At 40.7% G+C, this 16,816-nt stretch overlaps 1 protein-coding gene across 6 annotated transcripts in view; it reads left to right on the forward strand.

The window, feature by feature from the left end:
* DPP6 (dipeptidyl peptidase like 6) overlaps positions 1-16,816 on the forward strand; it is a 987,445-nt gene that overhangs the window by 722,880 nt on the left and 247,749 nt on the right. The window lies entirely within an intron of this gene.

Here is a 16,816-nt window from a genome sequence, read left to right on the forward strand (position 1 = left end):
GACAATTTAAAATGTGAGGTAGCAAAAGGTTGTGAATAAAGTGTTCGTGAAGTTAGTAGCTAATAATGAGCTGATTATCTGATGAGCTGCCCACTATCATGAAATTCTGAAAGTGGTGGAGAAGCAGCCTAGAACTTCTTAGTACTTCAAGGCAGAGGGGAGAATATGTGTAAACACCATGAGACAAGAAAACAGGGCTGTTAAAGGCACTGAAAGCTGGTGTGACATGAGCACAGTGTGTGAGAGATGCAGCAGAAGCGCGGGCGGGCGTCCTCTCTCGTTGCTCACCGCCTACTGAGTTACTGCCTGAGTCGTGCATTGCTTTCCCAGGGCTGCTGTAACAAAGCTCCACTGACTGGGTGGTCTAAACCACGGAAATGTACTGTCTCGGTTCTGGAGGCCGGAAGGCCAAGGTCAGGGTGTCGGCAGGGTTGGTTCCTTCTGAGAGAAAATCTGTTCCAGACCTCTCTCCTAGTTTCGGGTGGCTTGCTGGCCATCTTTGCTGTTCTTTGGCTTGTAGAAGCCTCACCCCAATCTCTGCCTTCAGCTTCACATGGCGTTCTCCCTGTTACCCAAATCTCTATGTGCAAATTTCTCCTTTTCATAAGGACCAGTGATATTGTATTAGGGCCTACCCTATCTAAGTTGATTACTCCTGTAACGTTCTTGTCTCCACATAGAGTCACCTTATGAAATATTAGGGGTTTAGGGCTTCAATGTATCTTTCTTTTAGGGGTGACACAGTTCAACCCATAACCCCTAGTCAAGAAAAAACAGCAAATTTGGTAATTGTCTTCTGTATAGACTTTTATTAAAACAGTGAAATGTTTGTTTACCAAAATCAGGACCAAATTACCAGCCAATATTGTCTATTGTATTATTATGAGATAAAAAATAAATGTACTGACTAAAACAATGTAACAGTGAACCTCCAGATGTGAATTACGCAGAGCAAACTTTTATTTCAGCTGATGTTGTTTCTTCACACTCTTTAGCCACAGCACAGATCCTGAACATGGTGACAGGGGCACCCAAATCATCGCCCAGTTTCCAACTGGCCATCGAGTTAGTGCCTCGTTGGTGTCACTGATGCCAATAGCAAAACACCAGTGTGTGAAATTAACAACATTAGAAATAGATCACAGCAGCTCGCACACCGAAAGGCTGCAGTTATCCCCTGGAAACCGTTGAATACAGTTCCAGTAAGGTCTTGCCAAATCCCTCTTTGTAATTCAGGAAAGGAACCTATCAACAGGTCAGATGCGCTGCTTCCTTTTTTATGTTCTGGAACTCAACTCAGCGGCGCCATGACTGAGAATAGGCTAGCACAATCTGTATGCATATTTAAGTGAGCGAGAATTCCATGGGGTCTTTATTCTTTACAGAGCTCCATGTCCTTGTCCATCTTAATTTTGTAAAGTGCTATGTGGCCCATCATCTTTAGGGACCTCAAAACCACCACCTTGGTGCTCATTATTAGTATTACCCTGGAGTGAAGGAGGTTAGTGGTGCAGATGCTCTGGGAGCAGCCCACCATTTACCTGTAGAGAAGACCCTGCAGCAGTGGTTTGGGCTCTCTGAGAGCAGAGCTGGGTGGGAGCTGCACATGATTCTAGGGGTGATAAGCACCGTGAATGTGCACAGTGTTCATTTTGCCGCTGATGTCTCTAGATAGCAGTGTATGCTTGCAGGTTGGTGCAGCTGAAATCAGTGAAGGAGCACAGTGAGGCCTTGATAGAGAACTCAGTGGTCTGCACGCTCCACGGTGTAAAACCAGGGGCAAAAGGAGGCCCCACGGTGCGTACAGATGGCAGTCCCATAGGTCTGCTAAGGACTCTCATTCCGTTTTGAAGTTACAAAGTGCTCTCATGTTGTTTACTTATTTTCTTCACAAAATACCCACGTGAAGTTGACACCGTTGAAGATATTATCCTCATTTTATGTAAGAAGAAAATGATGGTACTTCCAGACATTGGAATATTATTTATCCCCAAAAGGAAATGAGCTATTAAGCCATGGAAGGCGTGGAGGAAGCTTAAATGTATATTACCAAATGAAAGAAGCCAGTCTGAAAAGGCTACGTACTGTGTGATTCCAATTGTATGACATTCTGAAAAAGGCAAAAGTATGGAGACAGTAAAAGGATCAGAGGTTGCCAGGGGCTAGAGAGGAGGGAGGGATGACTAGGCGAAACACAGAGGATTTTTAGGGCAGTGAAACTGCTCTGTATGACACTGTGATGGTGGATACACATCATTAGAAATTTGTCCAAATTGACAGAATGTACAAAAATTGAGCCCTTATGTGAACTATGGACTTTGGGTGACCATGACATGTCAATGTAGATTCATCAGTTGTAACAAATGTACCACTTGGTGCGAGATGTTGATCATGGGAGACAACGTTGTGCACGTGTGAGGGCAGAGGGTATACGGGAGCTCTGTATCTTCCTCTCGATTTTGCTATGACTCTAAAACTACTCTAAAAAATAAGGTCTATTAAAAAAAAAAGGAAAGAAAATGTGGCGCAAGTGGTTAAAGGAACATTAGTGCAGAGCTGGGGCAAGAATCCTTGCCTTTTTCAGCCAGTTGGAGCATGGACCACTACTGGAGCCCAGTCCTTCCTTCATCAGGAGCAAAATGATTGAATCTGGGCTAAAAAACACTCCCTCGGTGCCTCACATTTTGGCAGTGCTGATCTCTGTTCCAGCATTTCAATCCTGCTTTTCTCTACAGGGTCAAACGTTTTCTTTGCAAAACTGCCTCACGGACAGACTCTAGACCCAACTAAAGCTATCCTCCTGCTCATGACTTACTCCAGTTTGCCAGATCTTTGGGGAAATGTGAACTTTTTTGAATCTTATTCCCTTTCTGTTAATTTTTTATACTGTCCCAAAGACAATTTCATAAAATAATAATAATTAGCACTTTGAAATGCTTAATATGTGCCAGGCATCGTGTTAAAACTTTATGGACATTATCTAATTTAATCTTCACGAGAAACCTGTTGTAGCTCTTACAATTTATCCTCTTTTGGAGATGGGAAAAGCAAGGAGAAATTCAATGAAATGTCCAAGGTCACTCAGCTGGTAATTTGGGAGACCAAATCACAAACCTGGGTGTATCCATTTTCAAAGCTTGCACTTTTTTTTTTAAAGGTAGTAGAATATTTGGTTTGTTGTTGTTGTTTAATCATGAAATATTTCAAATGTGTGGAAAAGTACAAAGTACAAATAGCATTATTGATAAACATCCACATCCAAAACACTCAGATTCAACAAATTCGGTCGTTCTTGGTGGTTGTGCCTGGGCCCTGGGAACAGATGTTTTCTGATGCTGTTCATGCCCTGTTTAAAGTATGTCAATTGGGTTAAATTAGTTGGTATCATGATTCAAGGCTTCTGTTTAATTACTAACGTGCTTTGTTGACTTTTTCAATCAATTACTGAGTGAGGAGTGTTGAAGTCTCCACTGTATTTGCACGTTTGTCTAGTTCTCTTTTCAACTCTGTCAAGTTTTGCTTAATAAATACTGAAGCTCTCTCATTAGGTATATACACGTTCAGGATTTTTGTGTCTTCTTAATGAATTAACCCTTCCATCGTTATGAAGTGTCCCCACTAGTAGCCCCCTAACTGTTAACATTCCTGGTTCTGCAGCTGTTTTGTTTGATGTCGCTATATTAACACTATACCTACTATAGCATCTTTCTTTTGATTAGTATTTGCATGGTGTGACTTCTTCCATCTTTTTTCTTTTAATTTCTCTGTATCTTTATATTTAAAGTCTGTTTCTTGTAGCTGAAGTATAGTTCGCTTGCTTTTTTGCTTTTGTTTGTTTTTAATTTGACAATCTTTGCCTTTTAAACAGAATGTTTAGACAGAGGATCATTGCTTGTTTTTGTAAATAAAACTTTATTTGTAATAAATCCATAAACAATGCCCTGGGCCTTTGTTTGCGTATTTGCGCTACAAAGGTAGTTGAGCAGGGACTGCATGGCCTGCAAAACCTAAGGCATTTGTTTTGTGTCCCTTCACAGAAAGACTGTTAGATTTAATGTCATTATCAACATGATTTGGTTTAAAACTACCATCTTACTATTTTTTTTATGTATCCCATCTGATTTTTGGTTCAATTTTTCCTGTCCTCTTTTGGTTACTTGAGTTTTTTATTGTTCCACTTTTTCTCCACTATTGCATTATTAACTAAAGCTCTTATTTTGCTTTTTCATGATTTCTCTGGGGTTTAAGATGAACATCTCTCATTATTTTATTCATTACCACAGCTTATCTTCAAATGATATTATACCACTTTACATAAAGTGTGAAAACCTTAAAGCAGTATTCTTCCATCTCTGTTAAACCACCCTTTCTGATATTTTGTCATACATTTTATTTCTACGTGTTATAAAACCCACAACACATTGTTTTTAGTTTGGAAGATGAACTATTCTCAAAAATGATTAAAATAAGAAAAAATAGCTTTATATTTACTCCCTTATTTACTAATTCCTAAACTTTTTTATAGAAACAAATTTCCTTTGGCATCATTTTCTTTCTGCCTGAAGAATTTCTTTTAACCTTGTAGCGCTGGTCTGTGGGCAATGAATTCTCTCAGCTTTTGTTTATCTGAAGAAGTCTATTTCACTTTCATTTTTGGAAGCTATTTCTGCTGAATAAAGAATTCCAGGTGGATAGCTTTTTTCTCTCAGTCCTGAAGTGCAGCATTGCATTGTCTTCTGGCTTGCCCAGCTTCTGAGAAGAGCTCTGTCACCATTCTTATCTTGTTCCTCTGTGGGTACATTTCTTTTCTCTTTGGAGGCCTTCAAGATTTTATTGTTATCTTCGGTTTTCAGCAGTTTGCGTATGATGTGCACAGGTGTCATTTTCCTTGTGTTTAACCTGTTTGGAGCTCTGTGAACTTAATGGCTCTGTTGTTAATTCTCTCTGCTCCGCCATGCTCTCTCCCATATTTCTTCTGTCCTGTTCTCTCTCTGTCCTCTTTCTGGGGTACACTAACATGTGTGTGAGAACACACACCTTCTTCCAGAGGTCTGCATGCTCTGTTCTGCTTTTATTTTTTTTTCAACTTTTCTCATAAAAATAATGTTAAGGAATGGAAGTCAAACACAAAAGAATAATCCCATAATGATTCCATTTATGCAAAGTTTAAAAAACACACTCAAACTACCCTATGGATATAAGAGTCAGGAGAGGGTGGGTACCTTAGGGCTGGAATGAGATGACTGAGAGGTGCACAGGGGATTTCACGGCGTCTGGTAAAATTTTCTTTCTCGATTTGTATGGTCGTTGCACCCACTGGGCTCGCTGCAAAAATTCGCTAAACTGTGTACATGATTTGTGCACTTTTTCTGCATGTGTTATCCTTCGACTTAAAAGTTTATTTAAAATTTTAAAATTCCAATATATCCTTCTCCTAAAAATTATACATTTTGTTTATGTCTATAATCTTTTGCAAAGTATTTTTATTTATACTGTGAAGAAAGGATCTTTTTATTTCTCCTACGTGAATAATCCATTTTTATCATAATTCGTTAAATTGTTCCATCACTTCCTGGTAGTTTTTATTGCAATAGTGGTCATTTACCAATGCCATTTATGATGATTTGTTGTTTTCTTTCACCTCTGCTCTATTTATCTGTCCTCGCACAATTCCAGACATTTCACTTACTATAACTTTATGATTGATCTTTGTACCTGATGTGGTCAGTCTCTTCTTTTAATTCTTGTTTTTAAAAGTTGCGTTGGCTGTTATTTTCCCACTACTCTTCCATACGAATCAGAAATCCGTTTGGAACTCCTCCATAGGCATCAGGGATCAGCTTGCAAGGTCCGTTAGGATCCCTATTGGTATTGTTATGGAAATTATATTGAATTGAGGTATTGCTTTGGAGGGAATTGACAACTTACAGTATTGAATTACCCCGTCCTGGAATATGGCACATAGCAACGTGGGGAGGTCCTTCAAGTCTTCCAATACAATTTTATGATATTCACCACAAATGTCAAATATATTTTAGAATAATTATTTCTATATAAATTTTTTTGAGGAAAATTAGCCCTGAGCTAACATCCTCCTCTTTTTGCTGAGGAAGGCTGGCCCTGAGCTAACATCCGTGCCCATCTTCCTCTACTTTATATGTGGGATACCTGCCACAGCATGGCTGGACAAGCGGTGGGTAGGTCCACACCCGGGATCCGAACCAGCAAACCCCAGGCCACCAAAGCAGGACATGCAAACGTAACTGCTGCGCCACTGGGCCGGCCCCTCTATATAATTTTTAAATAGTGTAAATCAGTTATTTCTTTTTAATCGCACTTTACATTGATTGTTACAATGAATAGAAATGCTAATGACTCTTTAATGTGAATCTGGTGTACAGTGATGTTACCAGTTTCGTCTTTGAGTTCCGTTTGCTGGCGTCTCCTGGGTGTTCTCTTTAGACGTCTGCACGCCAAGACTGTGCTCTTTCGCCTCCACCTTACACGTGTTGTTGGTTGGGTGGTTGTTGCCTTACTGCATTGGCTGCTACTTCCAGTTCGATGTCAGTCTAGAACCATAGATCTTGCTTTCTTGTCCTCTTCTTAATGTGAAGTGAACATTTCTATCTTTTTATCAGTACGTGTGATTTCCTGTATGCTTTTGGTAGCTGCTCTTTAGAAGATTGATAAAGATTTCTTCTATCCCTAATTTTCATTTCTTTATTTTTGAATTATAAATAGGTGTTGGATTTTCAAAGGATTTATGATTCTATACATAAGAGCTGGTCACATTTTTTTCTTTTTGTTTAATCCATTAGTAAATAAAATTCCAAGTGTTAAACTAAATAGTATTACATTCCTGAGATACCTTATTTGGATATGAATTTTTAAAAAAATACTCATTGGTGATTGTGTTTTGAGGGGCTTTTTCTGTTTTTATTTTTCATCAGTTATTTAAGCACAGTATTTATTCCATTAGGGCTTGCTGCTGTTATGGTTCATTAATTCTTTTTAAACCACTGTTTCAGTTCCTTCAATGGTTATGGTTCCATTCAGGTATATTTCTTCCTGAGTCAGTTCTAATATGTGTTTAGAAAATCATCAATTACATTTGTTTTCAAAATTATTATAGGTTGTTCATATCTTTTTGTCTGATATTTTTCTCATGGAGTTACTCTTTTTTTTTTTTCTCAAAGATTGGCACCTGGGCTAACAACTGTAGCCAATCTTTTATTTTTTTTTCCCCTGCTTTATGCCCCCAAATCCCCCCCTGTACACAGTTGTATATCTTAGTTGCAGGTCCTTCTAGTTGTGGGGTGTGGGACGCCGCCTCAGCGTGGCCTGACGAGTGGTGCCATGTCTGCGCCCAGGATCCGAACCCTGGGCCGCCGCAGTGGAGCACGTGAACTTAACCACTCAGCCACGGAGCCGGCCCCTGGAGTTACTCCTTGTTTTCACTCCTAATTTGTTCATTCCTTTTCTGTTTTGATCTTGATTGATTTTGACATAATCTGGCATATTTGCGTTATTTTCAAAGACCTGTGCTTTTGGTTTATGTTTTCTCTTTTTATCTTTTTTTCCTCTCTCAATTTCTACTCTTATTGTACTGTTTCCTTCTTTCTAGTATGTTTGCACTTACTCTATTTTTTAAAGTTTTGACAGGGAATCTTAGCACTAATCTCAATCTTATCTTTTATCTAGGAGAGAGTGAGTGCGAATTTGCCTCTTTTATTTTAGCTGCATCCACAAATCTTGATATGGAGCATTTATTACCATTCAATTCTAAATGTTTCATAAGCTACATTATAATTTTTTGCTTGTGTATTATTTAGTTTCCAAATATATGCTTGTTTTTACTCTTAGCTTTCTGTTATTGATTCCAAATGTGTTGCAATTCTGAGCGTGTCCTCTGTCTGAGATAAATTTTAGGTTCCCTTGAGACTTCAGAGGTCTCCAGCTTGGTCAAGTTTCATAACAATGAATGAATTTCTGACCATTGAAGTAGGGCTCAAAAATGGTTCCCTGGCTTGATTACAGTGATTATTGATGAATGTCAACTATTCCTAAAGTCGCATTTTGTTTTTCTACATACCATGCTTTTTCCTTGTTGCCCTCGTCCTCTTTCATTGCATTTTCTAGGATTGATCAAATATTCTTCATTGCTGTTTTCTCTACAATCATCCCTGCACCCATTTCACATGTTATTGCTACGTACTGTTTCAATTCCAACTTGTCTAACCCTCTCCGATGAGTCGTCATAATCACTATCGCTCCATACAGCCTGGTTGGCTTGACCAACATATTTAGTCATCTCTTGCTCACCATTTGCAGCTGCATCTCACTCTTTTCTGAGTTCGATTTCCTTCAGTTGTCTTCTCAGTGAAAGTCTGTGGCAATAAACTACTTCACTTCTCTGTCTGGCCATCATATAGATAATACTTTAGCTAAAATTTTAGGTTGTTTTTTTCTTCCATTTCTGAAGATGAGAATCCATTTTCTTCTAGCCTCTCTGTTGCTGTTAGTGATTCTGCATATAATCTAACCCTTGTTCTTCTGTAGGAAATCTGTCTTTTTTCCTGATAGCTTTCACGCACGTCTTGCATTTTCACTCTGATTTATACATATGGGGATTTATTTTTATTTATACTGCTCCTGACTGATTATACTTCTCCACTTGAGGAACCGTGTTTTAAGTCTAAACAAATTCTTAGCATCTTCTCTTTATTCAAAGAAAATACGTTGTATTCTTTTCTTTCCTTCTAGAATGCCTTCTGTGTGCATTCGACCTTCTTATTCTATCTTATGTGTCCTTTAATGTTTATTTCTATCTCATTGTTTCTCTATGCTGTATTGTACACACATTGCTGTAATCTGTATGCCAGCTCATTAATTTCATTTCAATTATGTTTAATCTGTTGCATAATGGGTCCATTAAGTTTTTTATTTCAGAGGATATCTGTTTTCTAATATCTAGAAATACTGTTTGACTCTTTAAAAACTTTTTGGGTGGATGGTGCAGATTCTTTCATTTATTCTGCTCACCTTCAGGGCGCTTTATTTTTTACAGCTTTTCACTTTTTATTGAGAGCTCTTCTCAAGTGGGAGTGTTTGGCTGTGGGGTCTTCATTGTCAAGGTGACCCTATGAAGTGGTTTGTGTGTGACTTTGCCTGTGCTACAGGAGTTTTCACTTTCCCCGACTGTGTTTATGTTAATTTCTCCCTGACAACCACATGGTGCAAACACAGAATCTCTATGTGCTCGGGTGGCGGCCTATGGTTCCAGGTTCACACAAGGAAACCCTCAGTCCCACCCCACCCCACACAGAGCCCTGGCTTGACAGAAAACTGTATTGCCCCTTTTCAGGGCTGGTGGATAACATTTTCTAGTCCCATTTTCAAGAAAAGTTAATCCATGTGTGAGTACTGGCTTTATTAAGGGGTCCACCGTTTCAGCCCATGACCCCATCAGGGCCCAAAATACCCACCTCGCCCCCATGAGGACATTAAAATCTCAGACCCCAACCCTAAGCCTATATTCAGGCCTGACACCCCATCAGCTGCCAGGCTTACGTTGGAACTCAGTGTTCTCATCACAAACTTTTACCTTCATTTCTGGCATCTGGAGGTTTCCCTTATTTCAAGTTTTATGTATCACGTATCGTCAAAAAGCTTCCTGATGTTGTATCTGTGTGCACTTAGTGGGAGGGTGTTCTCTGTCCACCTAATATACCACCTTGCGGGAACCCGGGGGCATCTTCACTCTTCATACTGTCCCTGTAAGTGAGCCCCCACATGACGTCCCCCTCTGCTGGTGCACTCTTACTCATTTTGCACAGAGCATTTCCTCAAGGAAAGGGTCACATCTAGGATGCAGACCTACTCTGTTCACTACAAGATTTGCTTTATTGCCACTGGGTTTTGGTCTGAACTCAGCGCTCTCGTTTGTTTATAAAAGTGTGTTTGTTTCCTCTGCTGTACGTGGGATAGAATACATTCCCCTGGGCTCTCAGGCACCTTTGGTACCTCTTCTAGCGTTTCTATATCACTCTCTGTGAACACACACGTATGCACATACTTAGATGCATGCACACACATGTGAGCATGCACACAGGCACACACACATATGCATGCACACGTGTATGCCCACACTAGCAAACACTTCAGCACACAGCATGGCAATCTGTTCACAGTCAGCACAGAACACACATCCTTGTCTTACTGGCCCGTGTCCACAGCCTCTTTCCTGGTCTTACTTCCTGCCCTTGTCTTCCCAAGTCATTCCTACTTTACCTCTATGTCGTATCTAGTCTCCATGTAATTATTGTAAGTAATACAATACTCCGTGTAATGGATTCCAAGTTACATATTCCTGTTCTGGAATTGATCTTTACTTTCAGTAAATCCTTTGGTTCCTTTCACCCTGGCCTTTTTCCAGAAATTATTACTGCTTTTTACATTCTCTTTGGAAACAAAAGTGTCTGTCTTGACCTTTGTCTTCCACAATCAGATATCGCCATAGAATACTCAAGTTGATCTATTCATTCGTTTATTTCTTTGCTTAACAGGTATTTATTGAGCAACATTCATGTTGTAGGTGGTGTGTTAGATGCTGGGTACACACTAGTGGATAAAATAGACAATCTCTGCCCCTGGAATAGAAAGAAAGAAAAGTCCTGTCTCTGATTTTACTGGCACATGGTCCAACTGAAGCGATGAAATGTCTGTTAATGAAATGAATATGAAATGAGTGGTGCCAATATTAACTGCTACCCTTTAGAGTCAACAAAAAGCCTTATAGGCTGATGTGATCCAAAGGGCTTCACCCAAAAGACAGACTTGAAATTGAGACTTGAGAAAGGAGGAGAATTTATCCAGTCCACAAATGTAGATGGGAAGGCATTTCAGGTGAGGAGACGGAAATGAGTAAAGACCTTGAGGGGATAAAATACCTGGTGTTATGTGGGGTACAAAGAAAGGATGCCTCTAGGGACGAGGGATGGGGAAGTTGGGCTGAAAATTGAATCCTCTACCTCTTGCACTTGCCAACTTCTGACAGTAGGTTTGTCATTTCTTGCAGCAAATGTCTCCTGTTCAACTGAAAAGCTCCTCTTTGTCTTCTGCAATGGCATATTGCTTCTCTAGCCGCCATTTGATCTTTGATATTGAGATCTTGCATTAGTGTTGCATTAGTGTTATATTGAAACCTAAGTAAAATCTATTCTAATCATTTTTTTATATTATGTGTATCTGTGCAGTGTTGTGCGTGTGTGTGCGCACACGCACTTGCTTCTATTTGCCCTTCTCTGGAAAATTCTATTAGGGTCTCATTTTCCCAGAGTTCACACTGATTTCTCACTCTTAGTCACCCATCTGTCACATCCTTTCTTAGCTTGAACCCAAGCGGCTTCTGTGGCATTGGGCTTCTTCTTATTGGATGGTAATTTCCAACTCCCAACCTCTCACCCTTGTCAGAAATTGATGCTGAGTCATCTTTTCTGCAGTTTCTTCAGATTTTGACTCTGCATGGTATTTTCAACCCAAGCTGGTTGCCTGTTAAATTCATTTACTATGCTAGGAGCCTATCTGGTAACTTGCCTGAGATGAATCTGTATCCATTATTAGATCGTAGATGGTTCCATGCAGTTAACTATGCAGAGCGCCTAATGATAGCTGTGGTGGCCAAAACTATTTGTTACTTCCTGACTTCTGACTCACACACGTCTTGTAAATCTTGTTACAATGAATAGTTCTAACTGCACCATGGCTAGATAAGGCAGAATCTTTTTGATAGAAGACATGTGTTAGCCCGGATAAATGATATTCCTTTTTACACACACACACCTCTTTCCCTCACTAGCTTGGGAGCTAGATAAGGGCAGAAGGAATCTTATTTTATGATGTCCAATGTTGAGAGGAGCACTTTACACAAAATAGGGGCTCAGTAAATATTTGTGGCCGCCCCTCACCAAAAAAAATTATCTCCTGTACCTCTTTGGGTATTCATGAGAGATCATCTGTCTCTTGGTTCTAGAAATTTTTCTTGCTTCCTTATCTCTCACAAACATCTTAGAGAAGCTAATTTTTGCCACCACTCAGTTAGGCGTTCTTCACCAATAAAAGGTGTCCTTGTTGCTAACAATGCCACTTCTGGTAAGACCACCGCTGCTTTATCTTGCATGTGATATTTACTTTTTAAAATTAAACATTTTATTTTGAGATAATTGTAGATTCATGTGTAATTGTAAGGAATAATACAGAAAGATTCCTTATACATTTTGCCCGGTTTCCCCTAATAATGACATCTTGAAAAACTATAGTGTAATATCACAACCAGGACATTGACATTGATCTTATTCAGATGTTCCCAGTTTTGTTGGTATTCGTGTGTGTGTGTATGTGTGTGTGCACATGCATACTTAGTTCTGTGCTGTCTTACCATATGTGTAGATTCTCGTGACATCATCACAATTAAGATACAAAACAGTTCCATCACAAGGACCCTTTTATACCACAACCACCACCCTTCCTCTAACCCTTCCTATCCCTTGGCAACCATTAATCTAGTGTCCATCTCTGTAATTTTGTCATTTCAAGAATGTTGTATAAACGGAATCACAGAGTATGTAACCTTTTAAGATTGGCGTTTCCACTTAGCATCATTCCCTTAGATCCATCCAAGTTGTCTCGTGTATCAACAGTTTGTCCTATCTGTGGCTGTATATTGTTCCATGGTATGGATCTAACAGTGTCATCGTTCATCCATGGATGGACATGTGGGTCATTCCAGTTTTTGGCTATTACAAACAAAACTAGTGTGATCATTCATGTACAGATTTGTGTGAACATAAGTTTTTATTTCTCTGGGATAAAAATCTAATAATTCAGTTGCTGGATCCTATGGTAATGGGGTGATTTGTTTTTGAAGAAATTCCCATTGTTTTCCAGAGAGGAAGCACCATTTTACGTTCCCACCAGCAATGTAAGAGTGACTCAGTTTCTCCACATCCTCACTAACATTCCGTCTTGTCGTCATTTTGTATTTTAGCTGTTCTGATATGTGTGTAGTGATACTTACTTTTTAAATTGTATTTGAATGTTGTTTTGTTTTGCACCGTCCATAAACCAGGGAGTTCAGGACTGCGGTTATTGTAAACCTTATTTGATAGATGAAGCAAGTGGCTCCAATGGTCAGAAGCATATTTAGGGTAACAAGGCAACTTACAGCAAAACTCTGTCTAGAACCTTATATTCCTGACTCATTGTTTTATGTGCTGCCTATCAAATTAAGCCTCTAATTGATCATAACATGTATTATATGTTATTTATCTTCCAAAAATTGTAAAGACTGGGCAGCCCCTCCCCCAAACCTTCTACCTTAATCTAGAACGTCAAACACATGCTGAGGCTGGAGGACCTCCGTTAGCAGAGGGAAAGGAGCAAGGGCCAGTCACGCCCCGCATCCATTCTCCAGGTGCAGTGGACTGAGTAGGAAACCATTTCTGTTCTTTACACATACTTTCTGTTAACTTGGCCTCTTCAAAGCTACTCCTCAGCTGCAGGCACCCTCCTGCCTCCCTCTCCATCCACCGTGCTCATCTGTGGTACTTCTCCATCCAGCTTGCCTATCCCTAGCACCTCTCCATCCCACCTGGCCTATCCTTAGCACCTCTCAACCTTGCCCATCCTGGCATCTTCGCATCCCACCTGGCCTGTCTGCAGCATCTGTCCATTTACGTTGCCCATCCCTGGCACTTCTCCATCCGCCTTGCCCATCCACGGCACTCCTTCATCCATACTGCTCTCCTTCCTTTCTCTTTTCTCCCTTTTCCTATCATCTTTCTTGTCTGCTGGTCTTCCTTCTTGATCCACCATGTCTATGTGGCCCCTGGTCCTCTACTCTCCTCGCTCCTTCCCCCTCTCTTCAAATAAACAGGGCTGCCGTAGGGTATGCTTGTATTGTTCAGCTTCTTTAACTGGTTTTGTTCTATTTATAGTTTTCCTGTTTTTCGAGTTAGTTTAATTATGGGAAGAGTCGGAGTCTAAGTCTTAGTTAAGTGATAATGGGCTTAGCCAATGATGTTTAGAGGTAGGAGGCAGGAGAGTGGTGTTCCATTCTGTTTGTACGTTTTCTTCTCTAGCAAATGTGCTGAAGCTTTTCCAGGCAGAACTCAGGTGGGAGTAAAACACGTTTACACTCAAGACAGAGTCCTGTGCCTTGTTTTCAATGGTTTATTGGGTTTTATAGCTCTGTTTTCTTTTCTCTGACAAAGTTATCCTACCCTTCCTTGAAAAACATGTTATTCTGAACTATTTGGGGGTTCTTTTATTGCATGTACTTAAATTAATGTTAGCAGCAAGACAATCAGTAGAAACTTCAAGTTAAATTCTCCTGGGAGCAGACGTAAAATGTTAATGTTTCATTTAATTGAAGCTTCTGACATGTCAGCATTAACCGCCTAGAGCACTTTTATTAGCTAACAGAGCAAAGGGAAGAGAGAGGGCCTTAACTACTCCAAGTCATTTCTATTAGACGGTTATTGAGGATTTGCCCTTGACCAGAAATTGCAAACTGGGTGAAGCGTGTCCAGTGTTGTCTCCCAGTCTCCATGTCAACGTGCAAACTTTGCATGAGTCAAATTCCTTAGACCCAGTTTCCTCATCCGTGGCATGAGGATAATAATTTGCTTCCCTCATGGGCGGTGGTGGATTTTACCTGGGCAAATCCGCGGGGAGACCCTGGGTGGAGGGTTTTCATGGAGTGGGGTCTGTCCTGGCGCTGGTCAACTGGAGGCCCCACTTCGGCAGGAGATCACTGGTCAGAATTTAAAGCTTGCGTTTCCTCGGGGCATCTCGATTTTCCTGTACAGCCAAGTTTGCAGGGAGGCATTTGGACTGGACCTCAGGAGACCTGGGTTCTTGCCCATCTTTGTCATTAATAGATTTCTGGGACCAGAGACCAGAGCCAAACAGCTTCTTCACTTGTAAAATGAGAAGTTGGGCGGATAATCCGTAAGGGCCCTCTCAACACTATGACTGTAGCAATTATACATATCCTGTGAATGGCCAGTAAATGTGCAATCACTAACAGGAAAAACAAACAGACAACTTTGGAGTCGAAATCTTACCTCATATACCTACTCCCATGAATACTAAAACCCCTTTCCTCTTAGATTTACTACTCATCACAGATTGCGTTCAAATTTCTTTCTAAATGACTGTTATTGATTACATGATGGAATTTTAAATATTATAATCCATTTTCTCCTTCCAGTTGTTTGTTGTTGTGGTAAATATATATAGTATTTATCATTGTAACCACTTGCAAGTGTATAATCCAGTGGCATTAAGCGCATACGCAATGCTGTGTGCCCATCACCACTATCTATGCCCAAAACTTTTTCATCGTCCCCAACAGAAACTCTATGCCCATTAAACAATACCTCCCCTGTTTCTCCCTCCTTCTGCGCCGTGGTGACCTCTGTTCTGCTTTCACTGTCTGTGGATCTGCCCATTTCAGCCACCTCATATAGACAGGATCAAATACTGTTTGTCCTTCTGCGTCTGGCTTCTTCCACTTAACGTAGTGTTTCCCCTTCAGTTTAAAACTGAACTGAGAATCTTCTTCCCAAGGAGATTTTAGAAAGAGGTGCAGGCCGCCTGCTTCCTGGTATGCTTTAGACACAGCCACACCCAGGGGCCCTGGATTTGGCTTTCTCAGTGCCAGTCACCCCACTGGAAAGCCCAGCATCCCTGTGCCATGGCAACCTCACACGTTTCACAGGGTGCCACGTCTTCGCGTCACCAGGAGCAGCTCTGACTGTAGGCCTCGAGTTTGCACCTCCAGAAACTCAGTCCGGCTGGTACCCTATCAACCCGTGGCTCTAAACGTTTAGGAGTGTAAAAGACTTCGTGGGCAGTTGTTGGTGAAGCGAACTCTCAGTTCAAGCCCCTGAGACCCTGAATCGGCAGGTCTGGGGTAAGACTTAGGGATCTGCATTTCTGACAACTGAATCTAATGCTCTGAGTGTCATACAAAATTAATACTGTCTGCTGTGAACACTGACAATTCTCCGTGAAACCGTGAGCTTAGAAAGTTCCAAAGTCTGTCTGTATTTTTGACTTGAAAGAGGCGGGGATCCGAAACAGCCTTAGAAGTAGTCTGAAAATGCCAGCACAGTGGGTTGAGGATTTGGAAGGGAAGGAAACTTGGCGGGGAGGGTGGGGGGGCATTGCTTGGTTATGACTGGGGCATGAGTGAGCCCCCAGGAGGCGCCAGATAACCACTTCCTCTAAACATAAGATGATTCTTTTATCGAGAACTGGGTTCAACTAGTAAACAGAGTAAATACAAATAAGAGAAGAAATAAGTGCAAACAGATGAAACTCAGTCTCTACCTACCTGAAGAGCAGTAATTGTGCACTTTGAGGCAACCGCAGTGACAGAGAAGATTCTAGAATGGATGCTAGATTAAGGATTCCATACATTCAAAGGAAGCAAACACATAAATTCCCTAATTTGGTCTTCTTAAAAATATCATTTCACAAAGTTACAATCTATAGCTTTCAGCAAAGAAAAAACACAGCTTCAAATTGGAGCTCATGGAATGGTCTTCGTATCTCCAGGCAGCTGCCCATGTCACACCATCACTCCCAACACCAAATTCCTGTTATGTGTTTGCTGCACATTGATGCGTCTCCGGTAGGGTGTGTTTCATTTGGTTTTGATGGGGGCTCGCTGACTTAGCCCATGACGTGCAGCCCATGCTTACCGAGCCTGGGGTTTGTTCAGACGATCAGCACTTTGTATCTGGAACAG

This window comes from Equus przewalskii, chromosome 4 (genome assembly GCF_037783145.1).
Source record: "Equus przewalskii isolate Varuska chromosome 4, EquPr2, whole genome shotgun sequence".
NCBI lineage: Eukaryota > Metazoa > Chordata > Mammalia > Perissodactyla > Equidae > Equus > Equus przewalskii.